Here is a 12,595-nt window from a genome sequence, read left to right as displayed (position 1 = left end):
ACCAGCACTCGGCTGACGTCTGGACTGTTATACAAAGATTTGCGAGTCTAAATGGCATATACGCTAAGAGCATGCTACGTTTGACCATTGTTTTCACTCGAGCCCTCCAGCCTGAGGGGAAACATGGCCAAATGAGCATAGCACAGCGGGAATCTTCTCACTTCCTTCCTGAGGGATACGGGATGGTGTAAAGAAAAAACCAAGGCATAAAGCAATCTATAACGGAAAGGATATTAGGTTCGGGAGCTGGGTGGGTCAAACATCTAATAAGTGTCCAACGTAGTCTAAATAACCTGCCAAGAAATTCTCTGAAGGGATTCAGTCCGTACGAATTATTATTTGGAACTAGGATGTTAATCTCTGACCTTGACAGTCAGACTTCAGTGGTAAAGGAAAAAAGCTTTGATATCAAAGATCGTTTGGCTATTTTACAGGACTTAAATGAAACAAGAAAAGACCTGAGCAACATAAAGTTGAAACAGCAGCCAACAACCACTGAAGAACCACCACCTGTCCCAGCAAGACCTGTCTGGATTCCAAAAGTCGGGGATCTAGTCAGAGAAAAGATCGCGGTAAAGAAGGAATTTGGGCCTTCTTACAGAAAAGCAGTTCCTGTCTTGTCTGTCAACGGGACAAGATCAGTAGTACTACCGCCGCTTGCTGGTAAAAAGGAGAACCGAGTTGTATCCATCGACCTGGTAAAACCACAACATGTGGCCGATAACAAATAGTAGGCCAAGTGGACTCCCCAGAAGTAGTAGAACACCAAGATTTGCTACTAACACAGAGGCTCAATCTAAGAGGCTAATCACATTCGAAACGCCTACAGAACTACAACAAGGACTATGCAACAATGCAATGGAACTTAGACCTCTGAAAACCCAAATAAAAACATTTAGCAGAGACACACCAACCTATAATGAAGTAACAAACGACTATGCAAGAAACAGTAATCCTGAAGCAATTGGAACAATTGACAGAACTGCATCCGGCTACTTCATAAACTTCGATGATTCCTCTGAGGACTTCACTGAATCAAAAACACAGCCATCAACAAAAACCTTTAAAGATAAAGCTAAAGAACTTTTGAAACAACTGAAAGAAACATATCTGATTTCTCCATGGATTGAATTTTGGGTGGGTTTTGGTGCATTTATCCTCATACTTTGGCTCATCATGATACTAACTTTGGGACGCTTCATTGAGGGAAAATATGCTAAAATGGACACAGCAAGTCAGAAAATCAACTTGATCCTCAAACCACACACATCTTCACACGTCGAGAAAAGAGAACTTTCTTCAGTCAACTTCACAGCCAATCCTATACCGGGTGGGGTAGCATGGGATAACACTGACTATGAAATCTATGGTCCGGTTGAAATCCTGAAATATCCACACCAGATTAAAATCTCATTGAGTGACTTTGTAAAACCAAGCTCATTTGCTGATGATTGGGACTTTGAAGTATAAATAATATGATGTCTGACTTAGTGATGTCTGCTAAATTTACCAAACATGATTATTTGCAGGGTTCGACAAATTATGATAGTATGTACTGTTATAACCACTATGGTAACCATTTTCTACATAGATCTGCACAACCTAGAAATGTTTTAAATTATAATCAATGGGAACATTGTGCAACCCCTCCAAAAGGAAGCTCAAGAACCGTTTATGACAAATATTCATACTTTTCAGGTTTTAACAGAAGTAATGCTGAAACATTTTATTTCAAATTGTCAAATAAGACAGGGACAAAGACCATGATAACCAACACAAAATTGATATATTCAGACTCATTCTTTGAACAAATGAATACTTTTGGTTTTGATTATTGGGACAAAAATGTTGAATTGAAAAGTGTTTGGGGCACAAAAGAATGGCAAGTACAGGGTATAGAAGCTTTGTTTAGAGCCTGCATGATCCCAGAAGAAATTATATTTTTAAATGACACTGTTCAACAAACTACCTGTCTTGGCTTAGCCAAAATCAAAGACTTAAATAAACCGTCTATTCCAAAACCAACAATGAACAGCAATAGCTCCACAGATGAAGAGATAGACGTAAATTATGTATTAAACCAAAACAGAACACATCCAGATTGGAAACAGTGGTTGATCTGGCCCACAGATACTAATAACTGTCAAAACAGATTCCTGAACAAAACACAGGGGTTCAAAATGACCAGGCCAGACCCTAGATATCCCCAAAGACATCACCCAGGGATAATAACCACCTACAGTGTGGGCAAATTATGCCTTCAATGGCTACAAACTTCCACACTGGCAGAAATCAAGCAACACCTAACTTTACTTACTGATGGTGCTGACTTGCGTGATTTCACTATGGGACCACGCAAACAGCGTCAAAAGCGTTTCATAGCAGCCTCTGTATATGCAGCATACAATGAGGCCTGGAAGGTTACTCAAATTGAGACAGCAGAAAGGATACGGGAAATTGACCGTATTAATTTGGAAAAATCACTTTCTGTAGTGGACAATGGGTTAATGACTCTGTCCTCCAGAATTTTTTCTCTGGACAGCATTGTGTCTTCAGCAATCTACATAATATCGCAAGACTTACTGTTGTTACAAACACGGTCAGTCTCAATTGCGTTCTATTGTACAGCTTGGCTGGATGTTACAAAATCTGCGTTCAGGCTATGTGCCTTGGCGTTTAATCAACACAACGTCACTTTTCAATATCTTTAACCTTACTGATAAACAAATCAGTATGGCCCAGAAGGGTGCTGATTATACAATCCTGTTATTTACAACAAGCGGTGGTGATGGACAGAGTCTCTGAATTAAGCAGAGTACTCTCACCCAGTCAAGAGATCAGGGCTAGATCCAACACCGTTTTTTAGCTCATTGCACCATCCCAGTTTCAGAACCTGGCTGTATGCAAATTAGTCTGTCCCTGGCCCAGTGCATCATGGGAACAGGGCAGACCAGACTACAAAAGCCAATTCTTACACTGGGAAGGAAACAAGCTTCCGGGGACCGGTTTCTGCCATTTCAGGCGTCTTCGGCCCGGCTTGCTTGAATCCTGATGGTGCAATGAGCAAGGGACTCACATCTGAGTATGCCCTTCCACGCTTAGGGTGGACAAAATTATTTACAACAAGCGGTGGTGATGGACAGAGTCTCTGAATTAAGCAGAGTACTCTCACCCAGTCAAGAGATCAGGGCTAGATCCAACACCGTTTTTTAGCTCATTGCACCATCCCAGTTTCAGAACCTGGCTGTATGCAAATTAGTCTGTCCCTGGCCCAGTGCATCATGGGAACAGGGCAGACCAGACTACAAAAGCCAATTCTTACACTGGGAAGGAAACAAGCTTCCGGGGACCGGTTTCTGCCATTTCAGGCGTCTTCGGCCCGGCTTGCTTGAATCCTGATGGTGCAATGAGCAAGGGACTCACATCTGAGTATGCCCTTCCACGCTTAGGGTGGACAAAATTATTTACAACCAGCGGTGGTGATGGACAGAGTCTCTGAATTAAGCAGAGTACTCTCACCCAGTCAAGAGATCAGGGCTAGATCCAACACCGTTTTTTAGCTCATTGCACCATCCCAGTTTCAGAACCTGGCTGTATGCAAATTAGTCTGTCCCTGGCCCAGTGCATCATGGGAACAGGGCAGACCAGACTACAAAAGCCAATTCTTACACTGGGAAGGAAACAAGCTTCCGGGGACCGGTTTCTGCCATTTCAGGCGTCTTCGGCCCGGCTTGCTTGAATCCTGATGGTGCAATGAGCAAGGGACTCACATCTGAGTATGCCCTTCCACGCTTAGGGTGGACAAAATTATTTACAACAAGCGGTGGTGATGGACAGAGTCTCTGAATTAAGCAGAGTACTCTCACCCAGTCAAGAGATCAGGGCTAGATCCAACACCGTTTTTTAGCTCATTGCACCATCCCAGTTTCAGAACCTGGCTGTATGCAAATTAGTCTGTCCCTGGCCCAGTGCATCATGGGAACAGGGCAGACCAGACTACAAAAGCCAATTCTTACACTGGGAAGGAAACAAGCTTCCGGGGACCGGTTTCTGCCATTTCAGGCGTCTTCGGCCCGGCTTGCTTGAATCCTGATGGTGCAATGAGCAAGGGACTCACATCTGAGTATGCCCTTCCACGCTTAGGGTGGACAAAATTATTTACAACAAGCGGTGGTGATGGACAGAGTCTCTGAATTAAGCAGAGTACTCTCACCCAGTCAAGAGATCAGGGCTAGATCCAACACCGTTTTTTAGCTCATTGCACCATCCCAGTTTCAGAACCTGGCTGTATGCAAATTAGTCTGTCCCTGGCCCAGTGCATCATGGGAACAGGGCAGACCAGACTACAAAAGCCAATTCTTACACTGGGAAGGAAACAAGCTTCCGGGGACCGGTTTCTGCCATTTCAGGCGTCTTCGGCCCGGCTTGCTTGAATCCTGATGGTGCAATGAGCAAGGGACTCACATCTGAGTATGCCCTTCCACGCTTAGGGTGGACAAAATTATTTACTGCTTAATTCAGAGACTCTGTCCATCACCACCCCTTGTTGTTAATTATTTTGTCCACCCTAAGCGTGGAAGGGTATGCTCAGACATGAGTCCCTTGCTCACTGCACCATCAGGATTCAAGCAAGCCGGGCCGAAGAGGCTGAAATGCCAGAAACCGGTCCCCGGTAGCTTGTTTCCTTTCCAGTGTAAGAATTGGCTTTGTAGTTTGGTTTGCCCTGTTCCCATCATGCACTGGGACAGGAACAGACTAATTTGCATACAGCCAGGTTCTGAAACTGGGATGATGCAGTGAGCTAAAAAACGGTGTTGGATCTAGCCCTGATCTCTCGACTGGGTGAGAGTTTTCTGCTTAATTCAGAGACTCTGTCCATCACCACCCCTTGTTGTTGATTATACAATCCTGAGCATTGAGAAACTAGAAAGATTACCAGTGACAATGTCAGAACGACCTGTCAGTGAATGGATAATACATGGGATAATTAATATTCCAATCTCAACCTTCAGGTTTCAATACTGCCAAAAATATATACAGGCTGGCATGTACGAAAAACTGGGAAAGGGGTACATTAAAACAACATGGAACTTGCCCTATTCACATGCATGTGTCAGTAATAAAGGCCAGAAAGTGTTTCTTAGTGGCAATAATTGTGCAATGTCACTGAGCGGTACACTTCTGTGTAATGGAATTAGTTTGCATGGAGCCTGTGAAGGGAACTCAAATAACCTTTCATGTCACCAGCTAGGCGCACCTGCAACAGAGATAGAACCATTCTTTCAAAGACTCTATAATGGGAGTTACATTCTAATTGTGGACCGCAGATGCTGTAGTCTTATGCCCGGGACTCCTTATCTCGTAACTACGACTGCGAAGGTCAAGTGCTGTGGACGCTTATTGTTCCCCAGCTCCCTTCCAGACAGGGAGGCAAGGGCATGGCCCAACTTGAAAATTACTTCTATTCGAATAGATACTTTAAGCAGAATGAAAACAGTGCTTCTTCAGACGCCGACCAGACTCACGTCATCAAAAGAAACGTATGATCTCCTAGTCGCAAGGACGACTGCAGAGATTCACTCCTTATTATCAACTAATTCCCCCATACATTTCGCAGAAATCCTGAATGAAATCTTAAATATTTCTGATACCAGTGGAGTCTCAAAAGTATTTAAGACGGTATTTTCGATGGCATTAACACCATTCAAAGCCATACTGGGTATTTTTCCAGATTTCGTCCATTCGATTTTTGGCGGACTTCCCCTCATTTTAGGACTAATTGCAGGAATCCTATTCTTAGTCCTTATATTTCGTTATGGCAAACCATGTCACAGACAAAACACCTGCGACAAGGGAAGAAACAATCCTAGCCATTGGATACCGGGACCGGATATCAAAAATCCTGGGACTATCCCGGCTTAGAGACCTGAACATGACTTGGTTTCTATCATTTCGACCCATGTGGCATCGATGTGTTTTACCTGTATTAAGGTGCCTGCTATGCGGAGAAGAATGCGTGTTAGACACCTGTCTGACGCTACAATCGGATGCGCCAATGGATGCAGAAACATTGTTGAGTCCGATAAAGGCTCATGCTTTGTGCTGCCCTCAAAGGCTACCAATCCTGATGACGGCATTCGTGGAAGCTTCACCACTATGATTAAGGGGTAGTGAAGTTCAAGATGAAAGCAGCATCGATCAGGTACGACCTTCTGTCAGCGACATTAATCAGAATGTCAATGGAGACAATCATGCGCACGAATGCATGGTTACACCTATTTCCGAGTTAGTGGAACTCTCCCAGGAAGCTGTTGACAACTTTTTCGAGAGTCTAAATGATATGATGTTCTCATCAGAGCAGAAATAGAGACTTTTGAGCAAGCTCGCACACGGCGTTCCCTGAATTTGGCCTTCAACTAGAATAGCAAAATACCATGAACAATTTTCCCTCCAGTTCACGGACAGCAATTTTTTTTTCAGCAGCCCCAAAATATTTTTACGAATTTTTCGGGACACTTATTTTCTGCTTAAAGTAAGAACTATTCTTAGAGAACTAAGATTTCTATTTTTAGATACTTTATAGACATTAGCTGCCCGCTGGTATGTTCATAATTATTTTATTCTGTGATGGAATGGTCTCGAACCTTTTTTCTGTATTAAGAGCCATTTCATGTGTAAATTCTCATATACATGTTAGTTATAATGTATAGATATGCGTGATTACTTCAGCATTATCCTACAGCTTGTGTGCATATATTACATGTGACTGTTCTCCGTATATTTGATATTTTCAAATGCATTTATGTATTTTGGGGTGGTAAGGTATACACGATACTCTACAGTATGTTTTACTATGCATAGATTCGTAAATATGTCCATAGTTAGCGTGGAGTGGGTGTGATGTATTCCTATAGGTTCTGTATCGATCCCCCTATTCCTGACCCTATTCTGGTTAACAAGTTAACTAGCAGCCATCCCATGAGGCAGAAAACCCCCATGATGCAGGAACCGTTATCTGATAAAGCCACACTACGGCACAGGAACGTGTTATCTGATTAAGTCATAACGCTTGCCATCTAATTAGACAAGCGATATTCCTCCAGCCCCTGATAAGGCATACGGAGTTCTCAAAACAAATCAAACCTAAGACAACCTGGGAAAAACCCTGCGGCCATTGTTTTGATTTCACCGAGAACTTCAGCAAAAGAATGTGCTAACGACCTGGTCGTATGACATCCTTATTGACGTATCTATGTCCATCCTTACCTCAATCTCGGCACCTTAAAGGTATAAATATTACCGATATTGCCCTATGCAAACACACGTGGTGGTGACGAGATCGGAGCAGCCAGACTTGCCGAAGCCCAGAGCAGAGCAGACCCCGCTGGCGCAGCCCCGCCTTTCTGACGCGCTAAGAACGAGACGCTGCCTTTCTCCTGCCGAGAAATCCAGCTCCGGCGCTTCCGGGTAGCCCTCGCAGGTAGCCTGGAATATCGAGACCAGAGACGAGAGATACCATCCCTTATCCATCCTAGATTCCAGGTACAGAACTGAATAACCCCTCACAGAGAATTCTTTAGTCAGTCACTTGGCAAAACAAACTTAACTTAAACTGTAACTTTCTATTCCCGTCCACGCATTAGACTTAGGTCAGGTACACAGGGTAGGCGTAGTTAGAAACACCAGTTGAGTATGATTAGTCAAATGTATATGTGTATGTAATATATCTTATTCATTTTAAACCTTCATATGGCTTAGAAACCATATCAATGTTTTTACAGTATTATTTTATACTTCTGCTTTTAATGTATGCACTTTACTTAACCATAAGTATTGCAATAATATCGATCCATTTCTCTAGTATGAATAAATAAATAAATAACATCTTTTATTGAACACGCCCGTCTCTTCCTTTTCTCTACAATCTGATGAGACTAAGAATGCACGTACTGACTGAGTAAAATAAATTGCCTTTTGTTCACACGACTCTCGAGATACACTCTTGATTAGGGGAGAGCAAAGTTGTCATGTTCTATCGTTGTCAGAAACTAAATCCCTTCTTGTCTATCCAGGGAGGTTCAACTCCTCCTTGCCTATTCGAGAAAGTTTCTAGTGAACTCTGAGCTAGCTGGCAAACCCAAAACTTTAAGTCTAATATCGACAGTAGTAGACCTAGTTAACGTCTGGTCTAGGCCTATACTATTGAAGGTATTATTCCAATGCGCAGAGCCTATTGGGATAATAGGAACTACACTACAAAGGATGTCCTATGAACAGCTTATACTCTGTTGTGCTGTTATTATTTTCTGCCCGCCACTTTCTGAAAGAAAAGCTCCATCATTTTGACAAATATGTTACATACAATAAATGACTTCTCGCTCTCTACCGCACTTCTCCTCAAGGCCAAATAGTGTAAGAGCCATTTATAACTCTTGGAATTCTTCTAAGCAAACCCCGTCATTTTCTTTTTCCACAACTTTCAGAAAGAAAACGTTCAAGATCACTTTCACAATCCTGTACTAGTAATATCTCACCCTTCTTGCTCACTCATGTTCCACATTTCCTATGACAGTGATACTGCTTACTATGAGGCACATTACATTACCTCTATGACTACTACAATTATTTAATTTTCTTGATCACTGTTAATCACAAAGCAATTTAAAACAGTACATACAATTATATCAATTCCTAGAATCATTATAGGCCTGTTACCTACCCTAAATTCTCTCTTCTGAAAACACAAAGTAAGAATATTTTAAGTCAAAAGGCAACATTGTTTCATAGTCAAATGGGAATCATTTACGAAACACCAGCTTTTTTTTACATTTTAAAAAAGCTGTGTAATAAGAGGATGTTGTCAAAGGACCATCATGTCATATAATAGCTGCAGTTACAAATGTTCTTCCTAAAATCAACGACTGTGTAGCCACAACATTCGTAATTAAAGTTGGAAACTTACTTTCATCAGGTTTATATAGTTGGAATTTTAAAATGACATTATAACCAAAAGTTCGTAGAAATAATGTGGACAACATTGCAGACTTACATTACCTCTACTCCATGTTTTGATTGGCTGCTTGAATTAGCTTATTAAAAGAAACAGTTTTTCTGAACTCATTCAAAGTGCAGTTATTTTTCCATGACGTCAAGTGTTATGGTAAGAACACCGTTTGCTTTGGGAAATACTCTGTTGTCCTTTAACTAATCCGTGCCCACCACTTTCTGTAAGAAAACCTTTTTTTTCAGGAACTACTTAAAACTCAAAAATAACTTTTCACTCTGTACTACACTTATCCTCAAGGCCAAATAGTGTAGGAGCCATTAGAACCTCTTGAAATTCCTCAGAACAAATCCCGAGATTCTTTCCCTAAAATTTTGGTTGTAAAAACACCAGGTAAGAATTTTTATGGTCAAAAGGCAATTTTTTTTTAAAGTTAAAACAGAATCATTGCAGAATGACCAGCCGTTTCTAGACTTCAAATAAGCTGTGTAATGTCCTGATGTTGTTGAAGGACCGTCATGATATATAATTGCTGCAGTTACAAAAGTCCTTCCTGATATTGACAACTGCGAAGCCACAACATTTTTAATTAAAGTTGTCAATTTTGTTCCATCAGGCCTACATCGTTGGAACATTAAAATGACATACTGGCCATATCTACGTATAAATAATGTGGACAGCATTGCAGACTTACATTGGCTACACTCCATGTTGTGATCGGCTGCTTTTACTAGCTTATTAAGGGACACTGATTTACTGTCTGGCAAAGTTAAATATATAAATCTTTCTGAGTCTACACTAGTAGTACTTGATACCCTACAGTTCTCGCAGTCATGCTGCCATTTATAAGAAAGGCCAAACAGATGATCTACATCTACAACTTCATCTTGCAATACATCAAGCATATACATTAAAAACTCCTGACAATCTTGCTGAATATTTTGAGAGAATTGCGTTTGACCTGAACATTTGTCTAACAGATTTCGAATTTCAGACACACTTTCTATTTTTGTTCTATTAGTGCTACATTTCTCTAACACAGAATTCAATAAACAGCAAAAACTTTGATCTGAATTGATCACAATCTCTTCTTTTAAAGTTTCTAGAGAAAAGACAACATTAACCACTACATTAGCATAGCAGTTGACACCAGAACTATTTTCAAATTGAAAACCAACAACATCTTCAACAGAGTCCATTTTCTTTCTGCTTATAATTTCAGGTTCATCGACTTTTCGTCTTTTTGCTACAATCTCCCTACTACTGGTCACATTTCTTTGTTTCCGGCCTACCACACGTTTCTCAAACAAAGGATATTGAGGCAAATGTGGCGCATACTCTCTTCTTAACCTATTGTATTCCTTAACACAATCTAGATCCGCACAAATGTTTGTGACATCACACTCAATCAAGTACAATCCCGATAAAGTTCTGACACGTGACAATGCCACATATGCCATACCCTCCTTGAACACAGAACTGCCAATGTTCACCAATGCACTGTCTACACTTAAACCTTGCGATTTATGGATTGTCACCGCATATGCCAAGCAAACAGGAAACTGCTTACGGCGAACATATAAGTCTTTTATAAGCAAAAACCTAGCAGAGCAACGACCAATTAGCTGTACTTCCTCAATGCCATCAAATTAAATTTTTAAAAATTCAATTCCATCTCTATTTCTGTATTTCTAAAAATCAACAACATTACCCATTGATCCATTTACCAGACCTCTTTCAACATGTAAATTCCTTCTCAAAATGATACGGCAATTTAAGCACACATTCAGAGTCTTTTCAAAACCAGCAGTTTTAGATATAGTCTTCTCTAATGAATCCAATTTAGATTTCAAATTCTCAGACAAAATAATTGTTGCTCCCATATGTTCTATTCTGTCAATAGCTTCCAGTTTCACAATCTCTTGGATTTCTAAATTCAACATTTTGTTGTTAAAGATGGCACATTCTGCAAGAGTTGGCATCAAACATATTCCAGATTTCTTCTCAGTAATTTTCCCAAAAATATTCTCTGGCAGAACGTCTTCTTCTGGATACAAATTTGACAGTAATCGTGCATGTAAAGCTTCTTTCCCATGCTCGGTCACTTTTCCGATTCTAACTTCTTGTAGAATATTCTTGTAATCTTCATCCTTCGCTTGACGCATATTTTCACGCAGTTCAGCATAATTGAAGTTTAACCATATATTAACGTTGCCAATGCTCCCCAGGCACTTCCTGGTGTCTTCATGTGTAAGTAGTTTAAACACTGGTTGTCCTTTCACTGGTGTCAGCTGCAGAAGATCACCGAAAACAATGATGTGTTTGCCACCAAATAACACATCATACTCTGTTTTAAGAACTTCTTGCATTCTCAAATGCACAAAGGCAAGCATGACATTGGAAACCATGCTTACTTCGTCAATGATAAGAAGTTTCATTTTCCTCAAGACTCTTGAAACTTCACAACAAGCATCTCCAGATAACTTGTGGTATTGTAATTTGTTATCATGCTCCACTGGCAGCATCAGTAGACGATGCAAAGTAATACCTTTAATGTTATGTGCTGCCAGTCCAGTTGGAGCGGTGACAACACAAGACAGCGATGACTCAGTCCTTTTCTGCAAATAACATGAAATTGCTTTAATGAGGAAACTTTTTCCAGTTCCTGCTTCTCCACTCACGTACAGTCGGACAGGCTTCAACGACGTACATGAGCACTCTTTCTTCTCATGACTTTATCCATGATCAATTTGGTTGGTAACTTCGTCATATATTTTCCTCTGCTCAACGTTGAGTTGTCTTTCCAAATCTTCTAAGTTAACCGCATCCTCCTGAGCATGTGCCATGGCTCTTTCCACTTCAATCATGGCAGTGGCAGCTTCATTTTCGACAACTGGTCCTCCTAGTGGATCCTGACTCAATGAAACAGATCTCTGACTGTCCTGAGAACTGTCTCTAGCAATCTCGGCTGCAATTGTTGCTTCCTGCTCGATTTCCGCATTCAACATTTCTAGATATTTTGGAAAAACAGGACATTCTATGGTCTCCTTGGCTGCATTGAAAGAGTCTTCGTAACAGAGGAAATCTCCAAGCAGTTCCTCTTCGGCACGCCAAGGCTTGAAAAGTTGCAAAAGAGCTAAATAGAAAAACTCTTTTCTTTCAGGAGATTTGCCACTCAATTTTCGATGATTTACCAATTGGCATTTTCTTTGCTTGACCAGACATCCCTCACTTCCAATTACAGCATACACTCCTTTATCAATATCTTCTTTGATGTTCCTCTTGAATATGTAATTTTGTAGAACCTCATACAGACAAACATTCTCGAGGTGACTGCTTCTATTTGGATAATATGTATCCAACATGTTGGTCTTCAAAATATCTGTACTGTTTGGCTCCTTTTCCGCCAAATACTCAATTTCCCGTACAGGTTTCAGAACTCGATTACGCGTTGCAGCAAGACCAAGACTCGCCCAAATGATACTCCTAGATTTGGCATAGAGACTTGCTGAAGATAACCGGTCAGAACATTCGTAAGCTCCGATTTCTCGATGCGACAACATCTTCAGACTGAAACTGTACAACTTCTTA

The sequence above is a fragment of the Lissotriton helveticus genome, chromosome 4_1 (genome assembly GCF_964261635.1).
Source record: "Lissotriton helveticus chromosome 4_1, aLisHel1.1, whole genome shotgun sequence".
Taxonomy (NCBI): Eukaryota; Metazoa; Chordata; class Amphibia; order Caudata; family Salamandridae; genus Lissotriton; species Lissotriton helveticus.
Note: the sequence above shows the minus strand (reverse complement) of the source record.